At 39.5% G+C, this 20556-nt stretch overlaps 1 pseudogene; it reads left to right on the top strand.

Moving 5' to 3' along the window:
- Window positions 1–935: 935 nt before the first annotated feature.
- The window catches only part of LOC133550442 (wee1-like protein kinase 1-A), a 70823-nt pseudogene continuing 51202 nt past the window's right edge, over window positions 936–20556 (top strand).

The following is a 20556-nucleotide window of genomic DNA, read 5'->3' as shown; positions in this document are numbered from 1 at the left end:
AGCAGAGAAGGTTAAAGCATTGTCAAGCAGAGATATTTGAATATCATTAATTTGTACATCATGTAATGTACAGAATATTAGAAGCATTTATTCAGGGAGAAATGGATGCACTTTTTATAGTCTTAGGTATGACTCGGCCGGGGTTTGAACTCACGACCTACCAATATCAGGGCGGACACTCTAACCATTAGGCCACTGAGTAGGTGATAATATGAGTTTAAAAACTGTCTGATATAATATTAAAGTCCAAGGACAATGGAGACACTTTGTGCTGTCGTCCAAACCTCCCATCATCAATACACAACCTTAACTTAATGGGGTATTGTGGGCTTCTCTAACTTAAGAAAAACAATCATGATTTTACCCAACAGAACAGCAACAATGCAAAAATATCATCCGTTTAAAAACACATTTTGTTCATGAATATATCTCCATCGTAGCAGGCACATGGACGTCTGTGCACCTGTAACAGAGGCCAGTTAATTTCAGAATAGTGCTGGCAGTCTGGGGAATTGCCTCTGCTTTTAGCCCAGTAGTCAGGACGCTCGCCTGTCACACCGACAACCTGACTTCGTACCCTGCTCATACGAAAAAACAACGCAGCCGACAGAGAGTGCACAATAGCTACACAAAGCAGTGATGTCCGTGATTAATAGCTATGAACACCAATCATTGCACTCCGCCGTCAAAATCGGGGGTTCCTGATTGGGTGACGGCCGCTGGTCTTCAGCCCAGGTAGCCCCGTACATTAAGGCTGCCATGACAATTTTGGCCAAAAATCAATGCAACTCCGTAAAAAGTAATACATGCTGAAGTAATGCCAAGGTCACATTGTGTGCCATAATCAAAGCTAAAGACAAATGTCCAACTGAAAATTACAATGGACAACCATAATTCTACCAGGCAGTAAATATAAATATATATTCATAGCAACCATGCAGCAAAAAGTGCATTTTTGTATTACTCACATGCAATTGATGACAGACTAAACTAAACCTTGAGTGTGTTTTTCTCAGAGCCTTCAGTTCCCCAAGAGGAGCTCGTCCAGCATGAGGGGTTACATCTTCAATGATGTGAAGTCTGCAACAATGTCCTTCAGAGACAGCATCACCGGGACACATCCAACGCCTCCGGTCAACTTTAACCCCTTCTCCCCCGACTCCCTGCTCATCCAGTCGGCCACGGAGCAGGGCAGCAACGGGAAACGAGTGCACTGGAATGTGTACGTCATCGCTTTTACTCTTTGCTCAGCGTCAGCGTCAACACCATTAAAGCACTTAATTACACAACACTTTGCACACAATCTATTGTCACTAAAAGCATGGGACACAAAAGGCGAAACATGCACCCCTTGTTATCCTTACAGTTCCAGTGGTGAAGACTTGGAGACAGGTGAGGCTAAGGAACATGAGGAAATCATGCCAGCATCCAAAGTAATTATCCAAATTTTATTCATCCATCATCTGTCGTGGGGTATTGTCTGGAGTCTCAGTGTGAGTTAATCTTTCTCTTTCCTCTCCTTCAGAGCATTACCATGATGCAGAGCAACATGATGGCGTCTCGCTACGACTCAGAGTTCCTGGAGCTGGTAAAGATCGGCTGTGGCCAGTTTGGCACAGTGTTCAAGTGTGTAAAGAGACTAGATTTGGGGCGCTCACACTTTTTCTGCAGGCGAGCTACTTTTCAATTGACCAAGTCAAGGAGATCTACCTCATTCCTATTTATAATTTATATTTATTTATTTATGAAAGAGACATTTTTGTTAACAAGTTAATGGTGTTTAATGATAATACAAGCATGTTTAACACACATAGATTCCTTTCTTTCATGAAGACAAGAATATAAGTTGGTGTATTTGATTCTGATGAATTGCATTGATTGGAATTAGACAGTGGTGTTGACAACGTCCGCATTTTCAAATGGAGGGAAAAAAAAGTCCTCCTTTCTGTCCAATACCACATGAAAGTGGTTGGATTTGGCATCTCATTTGTCCAACTTGCATACTCGTTTTTAAACACTTTGTTATGAGAGTAGCATATGTGTGTGGGCCTTTAATGTCTGGCAGCAGGTGAGTGACGTCAGTGAGAGTGCGGGTGGACAAGCAAGTGAGAAAGCGGTCGCTGAGGGCGGGGGAGAAATACATTGGCATCAAACGCCGTAGCTTGCTAGGTTGTGCACGCTAGCTTTCTGAGACTCTTATTTTGTTAGCACAGGCAGGATGAAACAGGTCTTTTATGGTGAAGACAGGAACTGTGCAGTCGGTCTTTAGAGTTTTGACAGTAGGTACGGAGTCTCTAGAAATAAAATGTGTTTCTCTGCGTCCGCCCTGTTAGTGATTTTTTTCTTAAATATGAGCTCGCAGCAGCCAGCGTCATCTCACAAGATCCTCGGGTGCCGAGAATGTCAAACAACTGACGAAAGTGAAGTCTTGGTATGATTGATGATTGCTCTTTTTTATGTCTATTTTTTAATGCCTGGCTTGAGATCGACTGACACACCCTCCGAGATCGACCAGTCGATCGCGATCGACGTAATGGGCACCCCTGGATTAGATGGATGCATCTACGCCATCAAGCACTCCAAGAAGCCACTCTGTAAATAAAGATATGTAAATAATAAATGACAGTGTCTATATCAGGCCGACAACATGAACACATCGGCTGTAGGGTTAGCTTATTAACATTAGCCTTCTGTTCCCTCCAGTTGAGGCTAATAACTACTCAAATGGAGTGTCACTTAGTGTTGTGTCGTTCGCGAACGATTCGTTTGAACGAACGGATCTTTTGAGTGAACGTACTGAACCGAATCACTTCATGAACTGATTCGTTCCTTTCTCAGTTCAGTTGAGCTCCGCCGGGACCATGCCGGTATGAGTGGAACTGGCGCATTCTGTGACTCACTGAACCCTCGACGCAGCCAGCTACTCATCATGGGGCCAGGACTCAGCGGAAGATTCGTTCACTGCGGATTAACGACATGAATCACTCAGTGAACGACAACGCTCTCGCTCTCAGGACTCGCGAACCTACTGACACAGAGAAGTGACTGTGTCGCGGATGATGACGTCACATTGAGGATCTCGTTCAGTCACTGTTCATTAGGTGCTGAGGGCTTGTGTCGATCGCCAACTGACACACAGCGAGATATGCCGCCTGGGAAGCTGTTACTGACTGACTCATGATTCGCCGACCTGCACACATTTTTTTATTCTATTTTTCATATCGTGTTTATTATATACCGCTTTTAGAGTGATCATAATTGTTTTGAAAAAATATATATAACCCACATTGGATGTGATATAAAAGGAAGAGTGATTTTTATTACATTTTTAATACATGTATGTTTTGTTAGAAACATTATATGTTAAAATAATAAAATATAATGTGAAAAAAGAAAACTTGTAACACATTTTAGAATAATTTTTTCTATCTTCTCAGATCCACTATAATTTGTTAAAACAAATATAATGTAATAAAGTAGAAAATAATTGCATTTCAAACACATTTAAGAATATATTTCGATTTTGTCGTCTAGTAAAATGTTAAAATGTAAAAATATTAATACCATTTGTAACTTTGTATGTAATTTTTACCACTTTAAAAAAGTTTTTATTTTTTTAAATTTTGTTTTCAGATCCATTTTAAAATGTCATGGACAACTCATGGAGAGGACACAAAAAAAGAAGAAGGAAAAATGGTTTATATTTGTAGCAAATTTTAAAATAAATTGTTATTATGTTGTCGGAATCAATTTGAAATGTTAAAATAATTACATCTAATGTAGTAATTAGAAGAAATAAAAAACATAATTTTCAAAACAGTGCATTCTGTGACTCACTGAACCCTCGACGCAGCCAGCTACTCATCATGGGGGCGGGGGGAGGGACTCAGCGAACGATTCGTTCACTGCAGATTAACAACATGAATCACTCAGTGAACGTCAATGCTTTCACTCTCAGGTCTCGCAAACCTACTGACACGGAGAAGTGATTGTGTCTCGGAGGAGGACGTCACATTTAGGCTCTCGTTTAGTCACTGTGCGCGTCGTTCGCCAACTGACACACACCGAGATCTGCCGCTGGGGAAGCTGTTACTGACTGACTCATGATTCGCCGACCTGCACACATTTTTTTTTGTGGGGTTTCGGGGAACACATTTTTTGAACAAATCAATTTAAGGAACTGATTCTAGTGATTCAGTACAGTCAAAAGAACTGCCGATCCCATCACTAGTATCACTGACTGCTTTTCCAACATGTAATAAAATAATAAATAGTTATTATTTGATAACATTTACCTTTGTCCCACTCGTGTACTGCCTCTTTTATTTCACATTTGTCTAACAGAGTCTCAGTGTAGTAAGCAGCTGAGGTCGTTGCTTCGAGTCCGGCTTCATACTTCTCCACTTCTCAAAGCATAGCAAAATTAAGTTTGTGAAAATAGAAAAACAACATTAAACTGCAATGAAAATATAATTTAAAGACTGCAAGTTAGTAAAAATACTGCTAAATAGTTCCACTGATCAGCATTCTTCAGCACACAGATGCCCCACTAAAGTTCCTGCAAGTCGAAAGTAAATTTTTCTCTCCTTTGTTAAGTTTGTTGTAATAGAAATACACAAGAAATGGGAAATACAAACCCTGTTTCCATATGAATTGGGAAATTGTGTTGTTGAATTTGCAAATCATTTTCAACGCATATTCAATTGAATATGATACAAAGACAACATATTTGATGTTCAAACTGATAAACATTTTTTTTTGCAAATAATCATTAACTTTAGAATTTGATGCCAGCAACACGTGACAAAGAAGTTGGGGAAGGTGGCCATTTATACTGATAAAGTTGAGAAATGCTCATCAAACACTTATTTGGAACATCCCACAGGTGTGCAGGCTAATTGGGAACAGGTGGGTGCCATGATTGGGTATAAAAGCAGCTTCCATGAAATGCTAAGTAATTCACAAAAAAGAATGGGGCGAGGGTCACCAATTTGTAAGCAAATTGTCGAACAGTTTTAGAACAACATTTCTCAACGAGCTATTGCAAGGAATTTAGGGATTTTACAATCTACGGTCCGTAAAATCGTCAGAAGGTTCAGAGAATCTGGAGAAATCACTGCACGTAAGCGATAATATTACGAACCTTTGTTCTCTCAGGTGGTACTGCATCAAAAACCGACATCATTGTGTAAAGGATATCACCACAAGGGCTCAGGAACACTTCATAAAAACACTGTCAGTAACTACAGTTGGTCGATACATCTGTAAGTGCAAGTTAAAACTCTACCATGCAAAGCGAAAGCCATTCATCAACAACACCCAGGAACCGGCTTTGCTGGGCCCAAGCTCATCTAAGATGGACTGATGCAAAGTGGAGAAGTGTTCTGTGGTCTGACGAGTCCACATTTCTAATTATATTTGGAAACTGTGGACGTGGTGTCCTCCGAAACAAAGAGGAAAATAACCATCCGGATTGTTATAGGCGGAAAGTTCAAAAGCCAGCATTGGTGATGGTATGGGCGTGTATTAGTGCCCAAGGCATGGGTGACTTACACATCTGTGAAGGCACCATTAATGCTGAATGGTCCATACAGGTTTTGGAGCAACATATGTTGTCATCCAAGCAACGTTATCATGGACGCCACTGCTTATTTCAGCAAGACAATGCCAAGCCACGTGTTACAACAGCGTGGCTTCGTAGTAAAAGGGTGCGGGTACTTTCCTGGCCTGCTTGCAGTCCAGACATGTCTCCCATCGAAAATGTGTGGCGCATTATGAAGCGTAAAATATGACAGCGGAGACCCGGACGGTTGAACGACTAAAGCTCTACATAAAACAAGAATGGGAAAAGAATTCCACTTTCTAAGCTTAAACAATTAGTTTCCTCAGTTCCCAAACGTTTATTGAGTGTTATTAAAAGAAAAGTTGATGTAACATAGTGGTGAACATGCCCTTTCCCAACTACTTTGGCACGTGTTGCGGCCATGAAATTCTAAGTTCAATCAATCAATCAATCAATGTTTACTTATATAGTTAATTATTATTTGCAAGAAAAACAAACGTTTATGAGTTTGAACATCAAATATCTTGTTTTTGTAGTGCAATTAATTGAATATGGGTTGAAAATGATTTGCAAATCATTGTATTCCGCTTGTATTTACATCTAATACAATTTCCCAACTCATATGGAAACGGGGTTTGTAAACAAGTAGTCTAGTAATGGCCGTACTGTGTTAAAAAATTAAGTTTTAGATATGCCCACAACTGTGTTCAATAAATCAGCATTCGACAGCACAACCCATGCTCAATAATGTTCCGGGAACCTTGCAAAACCTTGCAAAACCTCGGAATGTTCCTGAAGAACTAAATCTACCCTGGTATTTTTGGTGGCAACACAGGGGGAACTTTATTTACCCAGGTAAACGGGAAAGTTCCTGTAAAAAGTAGTATAAAAATAGACCTACTATTTGGTAAATTTTACTGTTTTAGTGCATGTAAACATAGACCGTGGGCTGTGATTATAGATGGAAACACGTACAAAGTGGTGTTTCCTTTGCAGTGTAGAATTGATCTATGTAAGTACCTCCTCTTCAGACAGAATGCGTTGCAGGAAGTGTTCGCCCACGCCGTGCTGGACCAGCACCCCCACGTGGTGCATTATCAATCAATCAATCAATTATTACTTATATAGCCCTAAATCACTAGTGTCTCAAAGAGCTGCACAAACCACAACACAAACCACGACATCCTCGGTAGAGCCCACATAAGGGCAAGGAAAACTCACACCCAGTGGGACGTCAGTGACAATTTTGACTATGAGAAACCTTGGAGAGGACCGCTAATATGGGCAACCCCCCCCCTCTAGGGGAACCGAAAGCAATGGATGTCGAGCGGGTATAACATGCTACTGTGAAAGTTCAATCCATAGTGGATCCAACACAACCGTGAGAGTCCAGTCCAAAGCGGATCCAACACAGCAGAGAGAGTCCCGTCCACAGTGGAGCCAGCAGGAAACCACCCCAAGCGGAGAGGGATCAGCAGCGCAGAGATGTCCCAGCCGATTAACAGGCGAGCGGTCCATTCTGGGTCCCGACTCCGGACGAGCGGTCCATACTGTGTCATGACTCTGGACAGCCAGCACCTCATCCATGGTCACCGGACCGGACCCCCTCCAGTGGGACGGAGGAGAAAAAGAAAAGAAACGGCAGATCAACTGGTCTAAAAAGGGAGTCTATTTTAAAGGCTAGAGCAGGGGTAGGAAACCTATGGCTCTCGAGCCAGATGTGGCTCTTTTGCTGACTGCATCTGGCTCTCAGATAAATCTTAGCTGACATTACTTAACACGATAAGTAATTAATAATTCCACTGGTAATCACAGTGTTTAAAACAAGGTTCAAATTACAAAACATTCTCATGCATTTTAATCCAACCATCCGTTTTCTATCGCACTTTTCCAAGATGTCGCATTAATGGTAAGAAGTATTATATTTATTATTGGTTAACTTTAGAATAACAATGTTGTTAAAAACCAATTAGAGACTTATTATACTCTCAAAATGTTGGTCTTAAAAATGCACGCATTTAGTTGTATTTAGTGTTAAAATTTTTTATATGGCTTTCACGGAAATACATTTCAAAATATTTGGCTTTCATGGCTCTCTCAGCCAAAAAGGTTCCCGACCCCTGGGCTAGAGTATACAAATGAGTTTTAAGGTGAGTCTAAAATGCTTCTACTGAGGTGGCATCTTGAACTGTTACCGGGAAGGCATTCCAGAGTACTGGAGCCCGAACGGAAAACGCTCTATAGCCCGCAGACTTTTTTTGGGCTCTGGGAATCACTAATAAGCCGGAGTCCTTTGAACGCAGATTTCTTGCCGGGACATATGGTACAATACAATCGGCAAGATAGGCTGGAGCTAGACCGTGTAGTATTTTATACGTAAGTGTAGTAAAACCTTAAAGTCACATCTTAAGTGCACAGGAAGCCAGTGCAGGTGAGCCAGTACAGGAGTAATGTGATCAAACTTTCTTGTTCTTGTCAAAAGTCTAGCAGCCGCATTTTGTACCAACTGTAATCTTTTAATGCTAGAAATGGAGAGACCCGAAAATAATACGTTACAGTAATTGAGGCGAGAAGTAACAAACGCATGAATAATGATCTCAGCGTCGTTAGTGGACAAAATGGAGCGAATTTTAGCGATATTACGGAGATGAAAGAAGGCCGTTTTAGTAACTCTTTTAATGTGTGGCTCAAAGGAGAGAGTTGGGTCGAAGATAATACCCAGATTCTTTACCGAGTCGCCTTGTTTAATTGTTTGATTGTCAAATGTTAAAGTTGTATTATTAAATAGAGCTCATTACTACTCAGTATGGGTCGAGGACGGCCACATGTCCATCCAGAACGAGGACTGCAATGGCGGCACCCTGTCCGACGACATCGCCGACAATGCTAAGCGCCTTCGCCACCTAACGGAACTCGAACTTAAGGATCTTCTGCTGCAAGTCGTCCGCGGCTTTAAGTACATCCAATCCATGTCGCTAGTGCACATGGACATCAATCCAAGTAAGGCTCTTATCGTGAAATTTGTTTCATGGGAATTATTGGTAAAAGTAATGACGTTGTGCTGGTTTTCTAGGCAACATCTTCATCTGTTGCAAGTATATCAACTGTGACCAGGATGACCTAAACAGCAAAGATGTCTACAAAATAGGTTTTATTCTACTTACCAATTTTTATAAAACTCTTGACATTTCTCAACGTTGTTTACACTTTATTACATTGTGATGGGCGTGGCCTATGCACCTGCGGGGAAGCGGGGTGTGGCAGGGCCGGCCTCGAGGTTGGCGACAGGTGATTGGATGACACAGCTGAAAGTGTTTGTCTAATCACCTGTCGCTCTGCAAAAGGCCGCAGTCGGGAGGCGGCGAGAGAGAGAGACGGACGGATCGTTGCTGAAAAGCAGAAAGACATTGGCAAAAAGACACACAATGGCTGGAAAGCAAAAAGCTTTATTGAAAAATAAAACATTGTCAAACGTGAACGAAGCCTGTCATGTCTATCCCTGGTGTTCCGGAGAACCCGGAAGCAACAGTCTTCCACATACATGTATCATCTTACAGGAGATCTTGGTCATGTGACACGAGCCAACAATTCTCTGGTGGAAGAAGGAGACAGTTGCTATCTGGCCAATGAAGTTTTCCAACAGGTGTGTGGCCTTTAAACAAGCTCCCCTACACATCAGCTTCACTAACAACCTGTCATCTCTCCCAGGACTATACTGATCTGGCCAAGGCAGATATATTTGCACTCGCTCTCACCGTCATCAGCGCCTCAGTGGTGCAGCCTTTGGCCAACAATGGCGACGCGTAGCATGAAATCCGCCGGGGCAAACTGCCCGACATCCCCCAAGTGCTCTCGCTGGAGTTTGTCACCCTGCTCAAGGTGACCTTTTATGACCTATGACATCTTCCTTTGTCAACTCCATTTATCTTTGCTTGTTTGCATGTGCGGCTCTTTACAATATCAAAAATACATTAAGCAAATCATGCCTGCCTGAAAACACATATTCATGATCCGATACATTGTAAGTATACTGTAGTAAGGAAAAAATGCAAACCATAAAACTTCTTAGCATTATGTACGACTTTAATGAATTTTTACTAGGACTGTCAAAGTTAACGCGATAATAACCTTTTTTGGTGTGATTTACAATTTTTTTTTTTAGCTTTTATTACCAATTTTATGCTTTTTGTGATGAACTGTTTAAAAAAGCATAATGTTGAAAACACATTTCATTAAAGCAAATTAATTATCCGTTCATTGTGTTAAAGCTTGAAAATTATCTGTGCAGGGAACATTTATTCATACTGAAAAATTATATATATATATATATATATATATATATATATATATATATATATATACACCTGCAATTAATCACGATTAAATTTGAATTAACTATGAACAATGTGATTACGTTTTTTAATCATCTGCCAGACTTAATGTTTACATGAAAAAATGAATACAGTTTGCTGGTAATTCTTATAATAATAATAATAATAATAATAATATTAATAATAATAAAATGAATCTTCTCATATTTTGATTTTCATCTTCTACAATTGCAACTTTTTTGTTATGAATTTATGGTAATATTATGAATTTTTTCTATAACTTATTTTATAAAATTACGATTTTAATACAACAACCATTTATGTGGCGATCGCTAGGCATGGTGGTTAAGGTGCTTCTTCCAGGATGCAGTTCAGGCTCGGACACAGCATAAAGATAAGAAAAGTTGATTTATTAACTAAAAACAGACTAAGAAACAGAAACACTAGAGCTAAGTAGGAAAATACAAACCAAAAGCGCTAGCATGGAGGCTAGGGAACTAAACACAGGAGTAGCGTGGAAGCTAACAAGTACAAAACAGGATTACCAAAGTCGGGAGATAGCGTCGTCACTGTTGTGGGAAACAACCCTAGGAACAGAGAGCGAGTAAGAGAAAATGCAGGCTTAAATAAGGATGGTAATCAACAAGGAGCTGAGAGTCCGGAAACAAGGAACAGGTGAAACAAATATGCCACCATGGCGACAGAAACAAATCAGGAAGTGAAAAAACAAACTCAAAAATCTAAACGACAAACGATCCGTACAGCGGATCGCAACAATGTATTTCATAAAATTGTATTAACAATGTTTCTGGCTTGAATACTAACACTATTTACCGTATTTTTCGGAATATAAGTCCCATTTTTTTTCACAGTTTACCCGGGGGTGCGACATATACTCCGGGGCGACTTACTGTATGTGTGAAATTATTGACACATTACCGTAAAATATCAAATAATATTATTTATCTAATTCGCGGAAGAGACGTAGAAAATGTCAGCAATCGTCACACTCACGTCAGCAATTGTCCCACACACGTCAGCCAATAAGAATTCGGCGGGGGAGGGTCATGGCAGAAGTGCATTGTGGGTCATGGAATGCTAACTGCTATATGCTATATGTTACTGCCGCAGCTATTAAAATGGATCATTTCATCGTTGGCGGTAACTTATAAAAACTGAGAAGGGCTTAACAAAAATGGCACCAAAAAGAAAATCATGTAGTGCAGATTACAAGCTGGACGTAGTGAAATATGCAGCAGAAAACGACAAGAGGAAGCGGCGCATACCTTTGGAGCTGGCAGAGTTGTTTGGAAGCGACATCGAGGACGAAGATTTTATCTGATTTATCGAGTAGGAGTGACATATAGAACATACAGAACATGCTATACCTTTGGTAAACGTATAGCATATTCTATATGTTATAGTTATTTGAATGACTCTTACAATAATATGTTACATTAACATACCACTCACCTTCTCAGTTGGTTATTTATGATTCATATAACGTACACTTATTCAACCTGTTGTTCACTATTCTTTATCTATTTTAAATTGCCTTTCAAATGTCTATTCTTGGTGTTGGATTTTATCAAATAAATTTCCCCCAAAAATGCGATTTATACTCCAGTGCGACGTATGTATGTTTTTTTCCTTCTTTATTATGCATTTTCGGCCAGTGCGACGTATACTCCGGAGCGATTTATAATCCGAAAAATACGGTACAAACTTTTTACTGAACTTAAACATACATTCTCTACATTTTGAATACTTAGATAAAGTTGTTGTTTGTTGTAGTGTTTCTTCCTGTCTAACACTCTTACTTATGTTCTACCTCCGGTTTTGTGGTTTGTTCTTGCAGTGACCTTACTCCTCCTGCTTCTGAGCACTATTTTCCTCACTTGTTCCTGATTGACAATGAGAATGCTCACTTGTGCCTGATTGCCAATCGGAAGAGTTTATATACCGGTGTCACCTGCCTTACAACACTGGTTCATTTTGTCCTGTATGCAGCAGTAGGGTCTGTTTCATTTATGCATGTGGTTCCTTGCTGCTACATGCTTTGCACTGGTCCGTTGTTTCAATCTACTTAAAGTGTCTTTACATCCTGAGGTCATGTCAAACAACGACAGGAAGCATTGTGACAGCACCCAGGAAAATACAGTATTTTCTAACCAGACTCCACACATTTTTTAAAGGTGTAATTGGGGATGAACAATATATATTTTGTTCAAGCTGATACAGATAACTTTCTACTCTTTAAGACTAATCCTGATAATTTACTTGCACGGTGAAAGCATCCAACGGTCGGGGGAGGCCGGTGCAGGGAGGCAAGAGAGTCCGCATCTGCCTCTTTGACAGGTGCAGAAGGATTGACGCAGTCTCTCCGCTCATGTCTACGGTAAGAGCCGACTTATTACCACCATTTTCTCACCGAAACCTGCCGGTTGACATGTTGTAGGGAACTATGTTCGCTTGACCGCTCTGTTCCATAGTAAAGCTTCACCGTCATCTTTCGAGAATGTAAACAAGGAAACAAGGAAACACCGGCTGTGTTTGTGTTGCCAAAGGCGGCCGCAATACACCGCTTCCCCCTACATCTTTCTTCTTTGACGTCTCCATTATTAATTGAACAAATTGCAAAAGATTCAGTAACACAGATGTCCATAATACTGTGGAAATATGCGATGGAAATAGGCGACTTATAGCTGTGAACGGTGCTGGACCAAAATGTCCTCTACAATGCTTGACATCACGCGCACGCGTCATCGTACCTCGAAATTCAAAACTGTAATTTAGTAAACTAAAAAGGCGGTATTGGCATGTGTTGCAATGTTAATATTTCATCATTGATGTATAAACTATCAGACTGCGTGGTCGGTAGTAGTGGGTTTCCATCCATCCATCCATTTTACAACGCTTATTCCCTTTGCGATCGTGGGGGGCGCTGGTGCCTATCTCAGCTACAATCGGGCGGAAGGCGACATACACCCTGGACAAGTTGCCACCTCATCGTAGGGCTAGTGGGTTTCAGTGGGCCTTTAAAGTTAAAGGCCCACAGGTGTGGTGAAATTTGTCCTCTGCATTTAACCCATCCCCTTGATCACCCCCTGGGAGGTGAGGGGAGCAGTGAGCAGCAGTGGTGCCACGCCCGGAAATAATTTTTGGGTGATTTAACCCCCAATTCCAACCCTTGATGCTGAGTGCCAAGCAGGGAGGTAATGGGTCCCATGTTTACCGTCTTTGGCATGACTATGCCGGGGTTTGAGCCCACAACCTACCGATCTCAGGGCGGACACTCTAACCACTAGGCCCTGAGTAGGTGAAGGTTATATTGTCCCAAACAGGAGACTTTGACAACATACACGTGGATGCAAATAACATCTCAGCGTGTCATACGCTGCCACGCAGAGACAAAGCAAAGCCTTCAGTCCTTGTGCGCTTTGTAAACCGGCGGCACAAAACGGAATTACTGAGACAAGGAAGAAAGTTGAAGGGATCTGCGGTGTATATCAACGAGCATCTGACCAAGAAAATATCGGATATAGCACGGGAAGAACGGATCCTGAGGAAAAACAATAAGATTGGAGCCACATGGACAAGAAACTGCAAGGTTTTCATTCAGCTGAATGGATCTACACCGGAGCAAGCTAAAATAACACTGGTGAGAGATCTTGAAGACCTTGAACAGTTCAGATAATGTCGATTGTTCCATTTTTTTTCGACAGTTACAATTGCACTTTTGTCGAGCTCATTTTTTTGATCGTTCTATTTTTAATGACAGCTACAGTGAGATTTTTGATGAGATTATTTTTGGAATTCTCAGACTATTTTTGTTGTTTTTTCCTTTTTTTTACCTTGGATTATAGAGGCATATACCCAACACCACGCATAAAACCGTGTGGACAACCAACATGACAGAAGAACAAATGAGCTGCACAAAATTCAAGTCTTTCAACTTTCATGATCATAAATGCTATGAGTTAGAAAATAACATTGACCCTGATATTTACTTCTATCAGGACGCTAATGTGGACTGTGAGTATTATACTGAAGAACAGTTGAATTCAAATGTTGAAATGGAAGGCTTTTCAGTCATTCATTTTAACAGCAGGAGTCTTTACAGTAACATTTCCAAAATTAAAGAGTATCTTAAACAAATACAGCAAAGGTTTACCATAATTGCAATTTCAGAGACTTGGTTGAATGATAGTAAGGAATTACTGGATGGATTAGAGGGATATGAAATGTTTTGGCAAAACAGGATGAACAAAAGGGGAGGAGGCGTTGTATTGTTTGTGATGTCCTCTCTCAAATGTAGGCTGATTGCTGACATGACAACTGCTATTGACGATCTGATGGAATGTGTAACTATTGAAATCAGTGTTGAAAGATCCAAAAACATATTAATTAGTTGTATTTATAGAACTCCTGGAACATCCATTGATCAATTTAATAAGAAAATGTTCGAGTTATATGAAAAACATAATGATAAGATGATCTTGATTTGTGGTGACTTTAACATTGATTTGATGAAATATAATGATCACATGAAAACCACTGATTTTGTTAATCTTATGTTTAGCTTGAGTTTCTTTCCACTAATTATAAAACCTAGCAGAATAACAAAGGACAGCCTAACACTAATTGATAATATTTTTATAAATGTATTTGATGGGAAGAGGAAAAGTGGACTCTTGGTGACTGATGTAAGTGATCACTTGCCTGTTTTTACAGTGATCCAAATGAAAAACGAGCCAAACTTACAAACAAAAAGACAAATAAATAATTTTGTTAGAATAAAATCACCAGAAGCAGTTAATGCATTCAAGGCTGATCTTTTAAATCAAGACTGGCAAAATGTTTTTGTGGAGGATACTAATGAAGCATACGATACATTCCTGGATATATTTCTGACACTTTATGACCATCATTGTCCATTGAGAGAATATAAGCAAAATACTAAAACGAGGGAAAAACCATGGATAACAAAGGGTTTAGTAAAAGCCTGTAAAAAAAAAAAATAGACTTTACAAGGAATTTATTAAGAATCGAACAAAGGAAAATGAGGACAAATATAAAAAGAATAAAAACAGATTGACATGTATCATGAGGCTGCAACAAAAAAACTATTATGAACAATTGCTGCATAAACGTAAAAATAATATCATTGAAACCTGGCATGTGCTTAATACTATGATTAAAAAAATCTAGCAATAAGGATTTTACAGCATATCTGGTCAGAGATCACAACTCAATTATTGAAAATATAGAAGAAATAGCTGAGGAATTCAATACGTTTTTTGTGAATGTTGGCCCAAATTTGGCAAACAATATTAATTTAAAAATGAAGCATGAGAAAAAGTTAAAGCCTGTATCTCACATAAACAATTCAATGTTTCTTGGTGGAGTTTGTGAAAGGGATGTGTCAGAAGTGGTCACAATGTTTAAAAATAAAAAATCTGTCGATGGTAACAAGGTGGATATGTCACTTGTTAAAGAAGTGATGGATTGTGTCCTGAAGCCGTTTACTTATATATGCAATAGATCTTTATCAACTGGAATTTTTCCTGACAAAATGAAAATCGCAAAAGTTATTCCAATTTATAAAAATGGTGATAAACATATGGTCTCAAATTACAGACCTGTGTCCTTACTACCTCAATTTGCAAAAATTCTTGAGAAATTTTTTGTAAATAGACTTGATAAGTTTATTGACAAACATGAGCTATTGAATGAGCATCAGTATGGCTTCAGGAGTAATCGATCTACATCCCTCGCAGTGATGGACTTTGTAGAAAACATAGCTACAGCAATAGAAAAAAAGCAACACACCGTTGGAGTATTTATTGACTTATGTAAAGCTTTTGACACAATCGATCATTCCTTACTTCTGCAGAAATAGGAAAAATATGGCATAAGAGGTGTTTCGCAACAGTGGTTAAGTAGTTATTTAAGTAACAGATCTCAATATGTGGAAATTAATAAGATTAAATCACAGCCAAGAAGAGTAACTTGTGGGATTCCACAAGGCTCGGTATTGGGACCTAAGTTATTTATACTCTACCTAAATGATATTTGTTCAGTATCTAATAAATTGAAATTGATTATGTTTGCAGATGATACAAATGTATATTGTTCAGGAGAAGACTTGAAGGAAGTGTTGAGGATAATAGAGGTTGAGTTAATTCAGCTAAAAAAATGGTTTGATATTAATAAGTTATCATTAAATGATAAGAAAACTAAATTTATGGTGTTTAGTGGTGCAAGGACAACTTGTGAAGCAAAATTAAAATTAAATAAAGTGGAAATTGATAGAGTATATGGAACTAAATTCTTGGGAATAATAATTGATCATAAACTGTGTTGGAAACCGCATATTGAATATATAAAAGGAAAAATATCCAAATCTATTGCTATTCTTTATAAAGTAAGACACATGCTGAATAAGACATGCCTGCATATGTTGTATTATTCTTTTATTTTTCCATATTTAACATATTGTGTTGAAATTTGGGGAAATGTTTATAAAACAAACATAGACCCAATAATAGAACTTCAAAAAAGGGTCATTAGAATAATACACAAAGCGTGCTACTATGAACATGCCAATCCATTATTTATGAATTCAAATGTATTAAAATTTTCAGACATTGTGTTTTTAAAAACAATGGAAAATATGTTTCGAGTAAAAAACAACAGCCTTCCAGCTTGTATTCTCAGACTATTTCATATAAGAGAAGAAAACTGTAATTTACGGGGGATATCGATTATTGAAATAGGTAAAGTGAGAACAAATATAAAATACAAATGTATTACAGTTTTAGGAGTTAAATGGTGGAACAAGCTCAGTGATGAGCTGAAGACATGCACTTCTTTGATAAGGTTTAAGAAAACATTGAAAGGTGAAATAATTGAAAATTATAAAATATAGTTGCAATTACTTTCATCCCATTGATTTTTGATTTATTTATTTTTTTATGTTGATGTTCCAGGCAATCTAATTTTCTGTGAAGGCATAGGATAGGCAAATATAAGCTTTGGCTTCAGCCTATTCCTTTTTTGGTCATTCTTTTTCTTTTCTTTCGTGTGAAAATGTGCATTATTGTATACATATAACATGTACTGTAAAACTGATCACACACAATGGTTGATTGATTTGATTTGATTGATTATATGACCGAAATAAACTTATTTCATTCATTTTTCATTCAAAAAAGGGGTTTCAGGCTCTGGATTATCCTTAGCACCATGACTAGCCATGACCAAAGGCAATGCAGCACTGCACTTGTATTCTGTGTAGAGAAATGGCACCATAAACATGTCCTGTCCGTCACCTAATGGGTATCGTCTGGGAATCACAAACATAACATACCCTGATACGCCTCCACACTACTGATGTCATCTCTTCACTAAGAAATGTTCTTCTTTTTGACATTGCAGCTGATGATAGACCCTGACCTGGCCAGACGGCCCTCCACCTCTGACCTCATCTATCACCCGGTGCTCCTGACGGCCACCGGAATGAATGCCAAGCAGCACCTAGTCGAGCTCAATGCCGTCAAGTTAAAAAATGCCCTCTTGCGAAAGTATGTTTTTGTTCATATGAAGAAATTAGCAGAGAAAAAAATGTCATTGTTTTTGTCATTCATGCCATAGCACAAGTGTTTTGTTTCATGTTTATAGCCTTTGTGCTAGTCTTTTGTTTCATAACCCAAGTTTTGTACCTCCATTGTGAGCGCTTTTTGTTTGATCCTGTTTTTAGTTTATGAGTAAATAAATTAAATATGTACCTACCTTCACGCCGTTTCCACTCCATTCGCCTCGCACCTCGGGAAAACAACCCAAGACCAAGTCCTAGCCTGACAATATCAGAGTGTTTGTGTGACGGACTGAAGTGGTTAACTCTGGTATTGTTTGTTGTCAGGGAGCTTCAGAATGTTCAGCTGGCCAAAAGCACCGCTGCGAAGACTAACAGACCGTGGACCCGCTCCAACAGATCATTGGGAAGTCCATGGGCCGCTCGTTTAGCCTCAACGTCCTTTGAACATTAACTACATTTCATGTACTGTGTTAAAAAAAATACGCTCTGCCCTTTGCACTTGGACAACTTGTGAATAGTTATATGATAAATTATTTACACTAAAAGCCGTCTATTGACTCATCAGGCTCAGATAAATGTACATAATTGATACACATTGTGACAAGTCTCCAATCGACATCGTGTGGGTTGCAGTGACCATCGATGCAAGACGTATGGTAGTAGGGTTGACTCTCGTTTATTATTTCAATAAACATATCGTGGTTCCAGTCGGTTGCGCCGATTTCTAGCGCGACCTCTCTTCCTGTTTCTCTCGGCGCGCCTTTTGGTGGCGGGTGGCTGCGTCTTCCACGGGGGCTCACCTTCCTCTGGGTCGTTCTCGTCGTTTTTGTTGTCCTTTGTTCCTTCTCCTACTTCTGCCACGATTGCTCCTCCTTCTCCCCTTTTATGCTGCAGCAGAGGATGCAGGGATTGAGAGCAGGTGTATCGTTTACACACCTGACTCTGATGGCTGCCGTGTCGCTCCAGGTGTACCCCGCCTCTCCGCTCCACTGCATGCTCTACCTCCTGGCCGCCATCTTGGGCAGGACCGCTGTTTGTCCTAGCCTGCTGTCGGCTCCGTCTCTCCACACTCATTATTTAGTACAGGTGTCATTAAACTAAAGTGAGCATTTGTCAGCACTAAACACAATAAACACAGATAAAATAAGTTTGCTCCATAGTTTGTGTCAAATAATGTTACAATGTTTGACAACCACTGACATGCTCTGACGTTAACGGGAGACTTAAACAACTTAATGGAATGCACAATAGGCACAAAAGTGTAGAGACAGCTACAAGAAGAAAAAAAGAAAAAAAATCTGAAAAAAAAAATTATTTGGGAAATAATAAATGGGCTAACTTGGTGGTAATTGGGCCTTTACTTTAAAACTTTTCTAACATGGGCAGCATGCCAACCAAACGAATATATGAAGAATGCTAATAGCTAGAATGCTAGCTAACCCTATTGATGCATTGTGAGGACATCAGTGGCTCCAATAGACCATTGCTAAAGTGCTAAATGTTAATTTGATATGCAAAATGCTAAATAAAGCTAGCAACTGGCAATATAAGTAAAGTCGTCCTCTGTCACAACGCACTTTGAAGTTCACAGCTTCACTATTACAGATGTTATGTATTGTTGACTTAAATTAAGCATTTTCAGGCATTAAATTGGCAAAATTAACAAAAAAATATCAATACTAAAGCAAAGCCTTGTTTATTTTAATTAATTAGTTCCGGAACTGACTGTGGTAAATTAATTCCCGTAAAGTTGGAATTCTTTTTTGTAAATATATTTGTACACGATAGGGTGGCGACTTGTCCAGGGTGTAGCCCGCCTTCCGCCAAAATACAGCTGCACCCTCTGCGACCCTGAAAGGGACAAGCAGTAGAAAATGTATGTATGTATGTGTGTGTGTGTATATATATATATATATTATATATATATATACACACACATCCACAATCTGGCAAGATGCCAACACTGCAGTTTTTTTTTTAATTTTCTTTAAAGGGGAACATTATCACAATTTCAAAAGGGTTAAAAACAATAAAAATCAGTTCCCAGTGGCTTGTTGTATTTTTTGAAGTATTTTTCAAAATTTTACTGGTCTCGGAATATCCCTAAATAAAGCTTTTAAAGTGCGTTATTTTTGCTCTCTGCGAAGACACTGGCCATTTCCCTGTGACGTCACACAATGTAAACAAACAATGGGAATACCACAGCAAGATATAGTGACATTAGCTCGGATTCAAACTCGAATTTCAGCTACTTAAGCGATTCAACAGATTACGCATGTATTGAAACAGATGGTTGGAGTATGAAAATATTGAGGAAGAAACTGAAGCTATTGAGCGAATAGCTATTGACGCTATTCATAGCCATAGCATGGCCGAATAGCTGCGTTAGCATCGCCGGTAAAATGTGCGGACCAAACGATCAGGACTTTCGCATCTTTTGACACTGGAGCAACTTAAATCCATCGATTGGTAAGTGTTTTTTTCGCATTAGGTTATCCATACATCTCTGTTCCATGTCTGCTTTAGCACCGCCGGTAAATAGCAAGTTAGCATCGATTAGCGTAGCATGTTAGCATCGATTAGCTGGCAGTCAACATCAACAAAACTCCCCTTTGTGAATTTGTTGACTATCGTTGCAAATGCATTTGCAGGTTATCCATACATCTCTGTGCCATGACTGCCTTAGCATCGCCGGTCAAATGTGGAGACACTCTGGCCCATTCAATGGGGGTCTGGCGGCAGACACTTTCGCATCTTCGGGCCAGTGGTGCAACTTGAATCCCTCCCTGTTAGTGTTGCTACATCCTCCGACAACACACCGTCGAGGCATGATGTCTCCAAGGTTCCAAAAAATAGTCAAAAAAACGGAAAATAACAGAGCTGAGACCCGGTGTTTGTAATGTGTTGAAAATGAAAATGGTGGGTGTGTTACCTCGGCGACGTCACATTCTGACGTCGTCGCCTCCAGCGCGATAAACAGAAAGGCGTTTAATTCGCCAAAATTCACCCATTTAGAGTTCGGAAATCGGTTAAAAAAATAGATGGTCTTTTTTCTGCGTCAT

This window comes from Nerophis ophidion, linkage group LG04, assembly GCF_033978795.1.
Source record: "Nerophis ophidion isolate RoL-2023_Sa linkage group LG04, RoL_Noph_v1.0, whole genome shotgun sequence".
Lineage (NCBI taxonomy): Eukaryota > Metazoa > Chordata > Actinopteri > Syngnathiformes > Syngnathidae > Nerophis > Nerophis ophidion.
This window is presented reverse-complemented; position numbering and strand designations above follow the sequence as displayed.